Source organism: Macrobrachium rosenbergii, chromosome 14, assembly GCF_040412425.1.
Source record: "Macrobrachium rosenbergii isolate ZJJX-2024 chromosome 14, ASM4041242v1, whole genome shotgun sequence".
Classification (NCBI taxonomy): domain Eukaryota; kingdom Metazoa; phylum Arthropoda; class Malacostraca; order Decapoda; family Palaemonidae; genus Macrobrachium; species Macrobrachium rosenbergii.
This window is the reverse complement of record NC_089754.1, coordinates 16,710,488-16,722,802: the sequence shown is the minus strand read 5'-3', so window position 1 is coordinate 16,722,802 and position 12,315 is coordinate 16,710,488.

Below are 12,315 nucleotides of genomic sequence, written 5' to 3'. Positions count from 1 at the left end.
TACAAAAATTTGTGTCACTCTGTTTAGGATGCCAAATTATGAATGAAAGGCACAGCCTTTTCTTAATTTTGTGAAAATTTATGATATCAGTGATAATAATGTCACAGAATTTCAGGCATCTCTGTAGGCGTGATTTCAGCAAGTGCAATGGTACAGCATCTCTCGGACTCAAGCATTGTGACAATCGTTAAGATTTTAAGAGAATTCGGACAAAATTTTTATCAATAAACATTTAATGCTAGATGCAGAGTGAATATAGCTACCAGACTTTTGTATGAGGCCCCATAACTTAAAAACAATCCGTTTTACCAGACTTTTATTTATCCCTGATTTCTCATTAACAACGTGGAATTCACGTTCGTCTTCGCAAAAACAGTAAGGTTTCCGGTAAAGAGAGTATCATGTTATCGTGTTTCTTGGGCAAGGTCCTCTCTCTTTTGAACATAGACGTTGTGACACCACTTTTAGTGACCATAACTCAATCAATCAATCAATCTCTCTTTTGAACGGACAACGAATTGGGTGGCTCTGTTCCATGCGTTCTGGTGAGGGAGGCAATGAAACCAACCCTATGTGGTTCCTGATCGTTAGGCCATGTATTCACTACCCAATATTTTTTGCCTTGAATCATACTAACTATTGCTATACAATGGTTCCTTCTTTGGTTTACAGACTACTCTTACGTTATTGTTATCTTTGCCTATCTTCTGCCATCCAGTCAAGGAAGTGGCTGCAAGAGTCACCTTCTGTATATAACCCATTTATAGTTTTCTGTACAAGAAAACTACTGTGCCGGCTTTGTCTGTCCGTCCGCCCTCAGATCTTAAAAACTGCTGAAGCTAGAGGGCTGCAAATTGGTATGTTGATCATCCACCCTCCAATCATCAAACATACTAAACTGCAGCCTCTAGCCTAAGTAGCTTTTATTTTATTCAAGGTTAAAGTTAGCCATAATCGTACTTCTGGCACCGCTATAAGTACCAACAACACAGGTCACCACCGGACCGTGGCTGAGTTTCATGGGCCATTGCTGAAAGTTTCATACAGCATTATATACGCTGTACAGACAACTCGATTGCGCCGAAGAAACTTCAGCGCATTTTATTACTTGTTTAGTTTTATTATCGATCTTATATATAAATTTATATATATATATATATATATATATATATATATATATATATATATATATATATATATATATATATTGTATATATATATATATATATATATATATATATATATATATATATATATATATATCTATATATATATATATATATGAGAAAGAGAGGATATAACATGTAACTTCCTGTTTGAATTCTTTAAGGTGTAAAATTAAGATAAGTTTCAATAAGAACTAAGAAACTTCAGCATAAACCGAGTAACAGTGCACATACACTTATTATTAACTATATGTAAAAGATTCCTTTACAGATTATTAGATAAACTGAAAAGGAATGCACGGCATTAATAAAAAATGAATTCACTGTATGGGGAATAAGTCATCTATAATGTGTAATAATCAACAAGTAATGCATAAAATACAAAACGTTTTCTCTTGGAAACTTCTCGTGAAACCAAACTGAATAATAAATCGAATGGGTACTACTTAATGAGTCGAATCATATCCTTTATTCATGGGATTTCCACAGTAATATTATAACAATTCCCTTCAAATATTAAGAGCTGCAGTAAGTCAGTTACAGGGGAGAATACCGTAGCTACTATCAGTGTTATCGGTATCACTAAGAAAACGCACTCCTACCCAAATGTTAAGTTGTCCTACTTGAAGTAAAAGTTAAAAGAAAAATGCTCAAAAATCTTCTCAGGCTACAAATGGAGGCTAATGTCGCATAAACTGAATCAGCAAACTTCACAAGTCTAAAGTATAACTGACACTCCCACCTAACAACAAACTTTTATGACACGAGTCCAAGTGAGGAACGAGCGGTAGGAAAGACGGTAAAGGCTAGAGTTTCGGTGGATGCCATGATTTGCTTATCCTACCAGTTCTTAACGCGACTACTAGCTTGGGTGACACCATTCCATACAACTGAGAGTATATGCTGCACATATGGAAGCTTCAAGTCCCAGTTTCAAGAGCACAAGTGTCCCTCCAACTCATTTACTCTCAGGTGCTGTACTATCTCTGTTCACTTTATCATTAAGAACTTTATATCAATGTGCGACATTTACCCTCTGCACCTAAATACACTACAACCCCAATCGAAATATATTCAACTCTCCATATTGGCTGATTGCTCCTTCCAAAGCTAGGTGATGGGCTCACATATCTCCACGCAAATATATACATACATACATACATACATACTTACATACATACATATATATATATATATATATATATATATATATATATATATATATATATATATATATATAGAGATATAGAGAGAGAGAGAGAGAGAGAGAGAGAGAGAGAGAGAGAGAGAGAGAGAGAGAGAGAGAGAGTCTAATGGTCATTCTTTACCTGATACTTACGTTAACTATAATAAGCACAATGCCTTCTCAACTTCCCGAATTCTTCGCACTTTTTGGTTGCGCTTGTCACTACAAAGCCCTAGAACGTGACCTTGTTCTGATACTCTGAATGCGAGTTCGAATCCTGTTACGGACATCAGAATTACTTCATGTTCTTGCATATGGATCTTCGGCTTTGTGGTTACAAGCATATCCAAAAAGTGTGAAGAATTCAAGAAATTAAGAGGGCACTTTGGTTATTACAATTACAAACACACACATATACATATATAAATATATATATATATATAATATATATATATATATATATATATATATATATACATATATATATATATATATATATATACATATATATATATATATATATATATACATATATATATATACATATATATATATATTATATATATATATATATATATATATATATATATATATATATATATATATATATATATATATATATATATATATATATATATATATACGAACGAGAGAAAGTTATTGAATTACGTGATAATTAGCGCAATGTAACCGAAGCGTATTACTTTACTCTCTTTACTAAGTATTAACACAAGTAACATATTTTGTACAGCAAAACATTCTGTTCCTTCTCCTCATAATGATTTGGTACTTCTAAATTGTTATATTCATTTGAGGGCTCCATCAAAACTAATTTTATATTATGATTTCCCTGAGCGCTCAACACAACTCCAACAAATCAGATAATCACAAATAAATCGACTTAATTGGCTTCGCTCATTTTGATAACTCCATTGGGTTAATTATCCATGACAATTAATAACGCATGAATGGCTGCACATATGAGCCGAAATGTAGACTGAATGGAGGGGAATATCGCCCTTATAGCAATCGGTCTTAATCCACTTATGCTTGGAAGAAAGTTTCGATGGTTCGAATCAATTACCGGAAATAGACAACTTGTGTTACAGAATTCCCAATTCGCATCAGGCGAGTATATATTTGAGATTAATAAACGGAAACGCTATCCTAAACTAGACTTTGCAATGACGTGCAATAAATGATGAGTGATCTTTTACGATATCTGATACACGAATTCACGAATTGCTGTGAGAGGAAAAGTGAATCTATAAGTCTGCGCAATCTGATTACGAGAGATATCAATAAGCTGCCATTCCAGGCAATTCTCTCTCTCTCTCTCTCTCTCTCTCTCTCTCTCTCTCTCTCTCTCTCTCTCTCTCTCATCGACCTAAATCAATAACTTGAAATGTGCTTTCTGTAACAATATCAGTAATAAAAATAATAATATAATTAGTAATCATAAAAGAATTTAGGGCAAACTACGCTATACAATTTTACTCATGTATACAGCAAGGATAAAAGATTTTACCTTTTATAAGCAGCTGTTAGTTGACTATAAAAAACAAGAAAAAAATGCGCCGAAGTTTCTTCGGCGCAATCGAGTTTTCTGTACAGCGTATAATGCTGTATGAAACTCTCTGCCACTGCCCATGAAACTCCCAGCCGCGGCCCATGAAACTTTCACCAGCGGCCTGGTGGTGGCCTGTGTTGTTGGCACCTGTAGCGGTACCAGACGCACAATTATGGCTAACTTTAACCTTAGATAAAATAAAAATTACTGAGGCTAGGGGGCTGCAATTTGGTATGTTTGATGACTGGAGGGTGGATGATCAACATATCAATTTGCAGCCCTCTAGCCTCTGTAGTTTTTAAGATAGGAGGGCGGACAGAAAAAGTGCGGACGGACAGACAGTTAACCATCTCAATGGTTTTCTCTAACAGAAAACTAAAATCGATAATTTTATTTTTACTTCACACGAAAAACTTCACTTAGAACTTTGGATTGAACTGCCAAGCTTAGTCAAGCCACCTTCTATGGTAATATTTTAGTAAATTTTCGGTGATAACGCAAAGAACTTTCATCTTCTTTTCTCTCCGTTTTAGGGATGAAAAGGGCCCCGTTGCCATGCCCAGAATTAGATCTTTAACAAAAATTTTTTTTAAAGAACTGTCAACAAGAAACCTTGACCCTTCACATTAAGCTCGAGGGAAGAAGACATATTGCTGATATCTCATTTGTGGTTTTTTTTTTCAAATAAATTGCAGTTGTACAAAGAGGACCCATTTTAACTTTTAACTTTCTGTTGCTTATTCATACAGTGAGTAATGATGAGAAGAGCACAATGAGGAAGTGACAGCGCTTTGTCTTTTACTGGCAGTAATTTCAAAAATGTCCTTATTACTGAAGTTCAAAAAAATGTGCCAAAAATCACTTTGTTGATCTCAGTGGCACTGCAACAAAACTAGGGTAGGACTAAAATGAAAACTATCTATAACTTGAAATTCAAATATCGCAAGCAAACCAACTTTTTCCACGACGATTCACGTGTCGTTAGAAATCACTGATGCAAACGTGTGTATACAGTAGACGGCAATGGCATGGACTCCAGACAGTGTTTAAACTTTTTCCTTTCCTTTGGGTTATTTAACAAGTGAATTCCCCGGTAGGGGGCTAGTGCCGTCAGTGCACCTTACGCAGTGCACTGTAGGCATTACTTAAGGTTTGCAGCGTCCCTTCGGCCCCTAGCTGCAACCCCTTTCATTCCTTTTACTGTCCCTTCATATTCCCATCGTCCATCTTACTTTTCACCCTCTCCTAACAATAATTTCCTAGCGCAACTATGAGGTTTTCTTCCTGTTACACCTTTAAAACCTTTCAACTCTAAATTTTACTTTCAGCGCTGAATGACCTTGTACCGCCCACGTGGCAGGCCTACGATCAAAATCTGCTGTCTCCCGCGATGAGTAACGTGGGAGGAAAAACCATGCGGTCGAGAGAAACAAGTTCTCTCGCACGTCTTTTATGCAAATATCTCAATCACCGTTATTGTCACCTTTCATGTATTATTATCATTCTGTATATTGTTATGCCAGCTTTCCAGTAATGTATGTATAATTGTCAATCAGATGTCTTGTATCCATCCAAATGTAAATTTATGTCTGTGAAGAAACACAGATGCTTGAATTTAATCCCTTCCTCTATCTGTCAAGAGGCTGGGACTACTACGGCGCACACAAGCTATTGACCTGTGTGAAAGTTTAGTAAATAAATCTTACGGGCTGCTCTATGAGCAAGAGCCCTTGCTGGCATAAAGCCAGCTTAATCAAAAACAACAACGTAAATTAGTAAGCTGTAGACCTCCGTATCTTACTCGTACCTCACTCACAACCTCACAGGTCCCAACGCCTGGCCTTTGGCCAAAATTCTATATTCCATTCCAATAAGTGAATTCATAAACTATTGGCAATAAGAACTGAACGTATTCTAGAATTTGCGTTAAAGAAAGAAGCGGAAGAGAAGGGTCACTCTTGTATGTACAAACAAATTTATTTGATTACCCTCACTGTGAGCAAAGGTATGAAGAAGGAACGAACAAAGAAGACACGCTTGGCCCTTCTGCTTCTTGCCAAGACCTCGATTTTCGAGTCACCGAAGATATATGGCTAGCTATGAAAATAGAATCAGGAGGGCTTAAAAGTCCTATAGTGACTAGCTACGATCCAAACAATAAAAACTGATAGACAAAGCTCATAGTGACATTTGCATCAGGGATTGACTTTTTTAGGTTGAAAAATCTGAATGACGTCGCCAGTGTTATCAGCTCATTTCTATATGGAGGGCAAAGGAGAGGGAGAGGGGAGAGTTTAATCGCCCCCTCCCCTCTTAAAAAACTGATTAGTGCAGGAATATGCATCATCTTACAAAAATTTCAAAAAAGGATTACCTTTCATGATGGAATCTTCGCTGCTGGTTGCTTTACTTAGAGCAATGCACCAAAGTAAGCTCAATTAACAACTAATAAATCCCGCTGAGCACACTCTGGAGGTCTGCCTTCTAAAATATGCTGACGGGTTAGGGGGGTGTGGCCGATCTTATCTTCAGTCGGTTAAAATGATTTCAGTCGTCCTGTCTGTTGCTTTTTATTGACATTCTTTGGGTCACACAAGATTTCTCGTCTGATCTAAGGAATACAGATGGCGGTTTATTTCATCATTTTTTTTTACTTTCCATTATTTCATCAAAGTCTCTAACTATCGTATTTGGACCCCAAGCTCCTTTCTTCTAAGCTCTAAAGGAAATTCATTCGAGCCTACACGATGAATTTTATACAGCGATGTTCTAAATACTGCAGAGCATACCCGAGTACCCATATGAACTACACTTCACTCACTATTTCATTTTGAACTGGCACGATGATGAATATATCTGATTGATATAATCCAGTTTTTAACTGCACAGAGTCAGATGTCATGACACTAAATTTCACCTCTTTTTCAAAAGGTAGAATCGTTGTTTTAAAAAAGGTAAGAGTTGGGATCAGGGCCCTCGCCTACACGTGTTCATAGACAAAGGAATGTGAAGGAAGGAAAGAGAAGTAAAGGAATAAGGAACGAAGTCAATAAAAAGTAAATGAGGAAAATGGGCGAAATATGGACGACTTTCCATATTAAAAGTGTAGTCTAAATATAGGTGAATATCGTTCTTATGCTTCGTAAAGTTGCTCCACTTATGCATTTGGAAGAAAGTTTTCTTCAGCATAAGAGATCAGAAAAATCCCACAACATTGTCCTTTTTCATTTTACTAAGGTATCTCAGCATTTACTAATGACTAAGAAAAGCAGATGACTGAGAAAATCATAAACTACGTATGTAATTGATGTCAACTGCCCAATGAAGTACTGTAGACGGAAGGAATAAAAACAAATATAAGGAAAATATTTATTAAAGAAAGATATTTTACACGAGCAAATACGTAATTAAATACAACGGAAAGTTTGTCATTTGTTATTTATGTAGCTAGTACACTACTCTTTTTAGCAGCAGTTTTTCAGAGTACTTAAAATTTTGTTTTATCAACAATAAATAAAACCAAAAATATTTATTAAGTATTTATGACCATTTCTTAAGGACTTGGCGAACAGATGCAGAATTCGAGACTGAAGAAAAGCCCAAATATTCTTTGTGCTGTCTTTCCATCTTTTATTTCTGCGCCTCCGTAAGCATTCCCTCTCCTTCCCTACGTTCATGAGATTATCATCAAATTATGATCAACTTCGTCGTGTTTGAGGCTTTAATTAGGAAATCAGGGATCAAGACTTTGATTATACTCACTAACGTCACTCATGATAGGATATCATTACTTTCTTATTGAAGATGATCTCTCTCTCTCTCTCTCTCTCTCTCTCTCTCTCTCTCTCTCTCACTCTCTCTCTTCACTCTCACAGACTAACATAACATGGAACAACACAACAAAAACTCTTGTAAATATTCATTCACTCCAGGAGCAGACTAAAATGCAATATCGCATTAACATGGAAGCAACACTGAATCGCATCTCTTGTAAATATTCATTGTTCCAGGAGCTCCCACTCTAATAATGCAATGAAAACAGTCGCATTTATTTTTAGCTGTTGCTAAAGACACGGGCATTCTATTCGTTCTTACATTCTCAAATGCTTTCCAAGTCTCAAGTGTACCTTTTGCAAAGCATAACCTAATTACTCCTACTGATCACAACACGAGCTTCTCCGATCTTCTTCAGCATTTTATATTTTTGCCGAGTATTTCACACTCCACACCACTTCACTCATCTCAGCTATCCTCCAATTAATTTAATTATCTTTGTCAAGGTCTTAACAAAGAACATCTCATCTAAAGATAATTTTTTTTCTTATCTCTATCAGAAGTGTCCATTCCAAGAATGTATTTCCACTTGACGTCAATGAAAGACAATCACCCACGTTTATAAATATTTTGGTAGTTTAAACTAATTGAAAACTTGTTTCGGAGACATTGCCTAATCAACTAAAAATTTATTTTATAATATTCGTTCTTTTTATTGTCTCATTACAAGTCTTTTGCTGTGAATACCACTTTCTTAAGTGGTTGCATCTAATTTTGGCCCCCTACTTTCCAGAGGTGATTCACGGGCAATTGTTAAAATTCATATACTTTACCTCACACAATCCTTACATGCTCGTAACTCTCACTTCAGTCCCATAGCCAATTTCCAGTTTAGCTAAAGCTTTCAACTACTGAAACATTCATTTCTGCTGCTACTCTATTTTATTCAGATAACAGCCGCTTAAAATATTAATTCCCTCAACTGAAATTCATTTGCCCTTCAACCTATCTCCTGCAGGAGAATAGTTCCATAAATGCATTTCACGCAGGGCACTGTAGGCATTACTTAAGATTGTCCTTCTTCTTTTAACGTGCTTGTTTTCCCATTTTGTATGGGGTAAGCACGATGCCTTCTTTTGAAGGACTTTGATTTGGCTTTGGGGCAGACTGTAGTCTCGATCAGCGTCCCTTCGGCCCCTAAACTGCAACCCCTGTCATTCCTTATACTGTACCCCCATTCATATTCTCTTTCTTCCATCTGACTTTCCACGTCCTCCGAACAATTGTTTCATTGTTTCATAGAGCAATTGCGAGGTTTTCCTCCTATTACAACTTTAAAAGTTTTCTACCCTAAATTTCCATTTCTGCGTTGAATGACCTCATAAATCCCAGCGCTTGGCCTTTGGCCAAAGTTGATATTCCATTCCATCCCTTCAACCTATCTTTGAGCACTCCATTTCTTTAAAAACTTCTCTCTGTGGTTCTTGTTCTCTTTAAGTTAAAATATCTTATGAGCTTTCACCTTTCTTTTCCCTTTCTTATCGTCTTTCATATTCTTCTGCCATTATAACTCTATATGATTCTCTTTTCTGTACTTGTCACGTTAAGTGATGGTTTTGCAGGAACTGCTGGTTCCCCGCTCGTTCCCTTTGTGGATTGCTGCCTCCTTACCTTCAAGTTTTTTTTGTTTTGATGCTTTCGTGGTGAGCTGCCGGTTTTCTGTCGTCAGTCGGGTCTGGTTGGGCAGCGAAGGTATTCTATGGATGGATGGATGGATGTATGATATTTAGGACAAAGCCCAGGCACTGGGGCCAGGCAGTTTTTGGAGTCGACGTTGGTCGAGTTTTTGAGCAGCAAATTGGATTGGAGCACGTCGTAGAGGTGGAGTGTGACCATGAGCAGTCGTGTGACCACGAGCTGCTCATCTTTGATGACAGCGTGAGGCTGTCCTGACGTCTCCATCGGGGTTTTCTGGTTGATGGGTTTTTGTCCCTGTTGCACAGCTGAGGGCTGTCTTGGTGCCCCGATGGAGGACGTATGTTTGTTTTTTTTTCTGCCTGCTGTTGTTTATTTTTGCCTTTTTTTCTTTTAAGCTACTTTTTGTTTATAAAGTTAATTGCTTATTTAACTTGATTTTTAGTGCTGCCTTTTGGTTTTTTTTTTTTTTTTTGTATTTATGGTTTTTATCTTTTTACCAGACCTGACTCACTTGTAAATTTTGTAAATAAATTAATTTTAAGCTCATTTTATTGTTTTTGTTGTTTTCCCCTCCTTTGTTTGTTGCATCTGCCGTCAGTCATGACAGCCCCGTCCTGAGTATGTTAAAGAACCTTAACGGCCCACTCTGGTCGTTACAGTACTGCAAATATTTTAAAAGCTCTCATGCTCCTATTCTATAATTTCTTCAGCGGTTACATTGTCATGGATTCTCTGGGTGCCACGATGAACCAGAATTCACCATCAGACCCTATTACTTCCATAACTTTTAAATTATTCCATTTTTCATTCAAATTATCCATACATGTTACTCTATTTTTTTTAATCAAACTAAAATGATTTCATAACATTCATAGCCACTTTCAGACCCCCAAAATTAAACGACTATTTTGAATATTCCTTCCAATAACCACTGAATGAAAATACATCCAGCCACACCTGGTTTACTTATTAAAGGAAAACAGACATTTACATCACTTGATTGCTTGGACCTCCCTCAACAAACAACAGTGCCTAAATGCTATACAATTTACATCCATATTTTGAGATAAATGGATCTGGGTTATAAATTCCTGGCCTGTTTGTTTTCTTCAAAACTCTGGTTTCACCATATCTTATAAATTCTGCTGATTTGTAGTATCTTGTAGTATCCTCTAAAGATGTCTATAGACGAGACGAAATGGTTTTCAGCAAACCACGTGTCGTATTCATTCTCTGTGATGCTACGAATGATTATAAATACAAGACAATAAAAATTACTGAGCGCTACCATAATTTATATCCCAAGAGAATGACTGCGAGAAATCAGGGGCAAAATAAAAACTAAAAAGTGATAAAGAAGTAGTTACAAGCAAAATAGCCAATGATTTTGTCAATGGAATAATTTGAGAAATAGGGATAAAATCAATTACTCTTATGTTGATTGGGGAATTTTAGTAGTTGGTATTATTCATCTTATATAGTCAGATTACGTCTGCTGTAACACAGCAGTGAAAACTGAAGCGTTTATGACGCATAAAAAACACTAATCCATTTACGATTAATCTAAAAGAAACCATTTAAGAAAATTGGAAATGTTCCTCCTCTTCCTCCTTGTCACTATCACCATCATTATAATAATTACTGGTATCGTTTTAATAATATTTTTTATTTGAAGGTTACAGAATTCATCACTACTGAGATCATGCGGGTTTTGCTATATCTATACCTTGAGCATATGTTTGATGTCGAAGAGTTTTTATACATAAGGCTTCTATAAAGGAAAAGATAATTTAGAGAGCCTTCTGAGCTAATGAAAAACATTAGATGTCCCAATAATGTTTCTCTAGAATGTTTATGAAAGGCAAATCTAGGTACTTATGTTGTGTTGATAATATATGTTGCTGAGAGCAACATGTCTCACTGAGATGAATGAAACGAACCAAGAAAACAATTAATCAAAATACACTAAGGAAAAATAAGAATCTCTGTTAGAATATTTCATCTTGGACTCAGAACAGACAATTTTAAGATAAAAAAAAAAAACATGCCATACAATGATAGGACTTCAAAGGCTTTTAGACCAAGTAAGTGTATTTAAGCCGAGGTCGGGTGAAGCAATGCTGGGCCAGGCCAAGAAGGATTTGTAACTGAATTAACTCGAGGCAATTGCTGGAATGCAACCTGAGTCCAAATTCCGAATCCTCGGTGCTAAGAGGCACCAGCAAAACGATTAAAGAGACGCAGAATTGCATTACAACGCTCAGTGATTAACTCGGGTTTCTGCTCTTAAATCAATAGTGCAACAATAACTTCACAAACTTAGTTTGAGGTACAAAGGTAATTATAACGATGCTGGAAACTGGAACAGGAACGTGGAGGAGAATGAAGAAACTGGAGGAAAGGGTGGAAGGAGGAGCTTGATGGGAGTTGGGGGAGGAAGGGGGGGAAGGAAGGGAAGAGGATTAGCACAGAAAATAGAGGTAATTTATTATAATAATTTCCAAGTGGATCTTGTTCTCTTCGGGGTGAAATTTTCTTGAAAGCTTTATTGCCACGAAAATATCAAAATTTTGAAAAAAGAAAGAAATATACATTTAGCCAAAAATCATCATCGTATCCTTTTCTCTCGTCGTCTGCAGATATCTATATATAAATATATATATTATATGTATATGTATATGTATATATATATATATATACATATACATATATATATATATATATATATATATATATATATATATATATATATATATATATATATATATATATATATATATATATATATATATATATATATATCTCCCAACGACGAGAGAAAAGAATACGATGATGATGATTTTTCACTAAATGTATATTTCTTTCTTTTTTAAATTATTATATATATTTTATATATATATATATATATATATATATATATA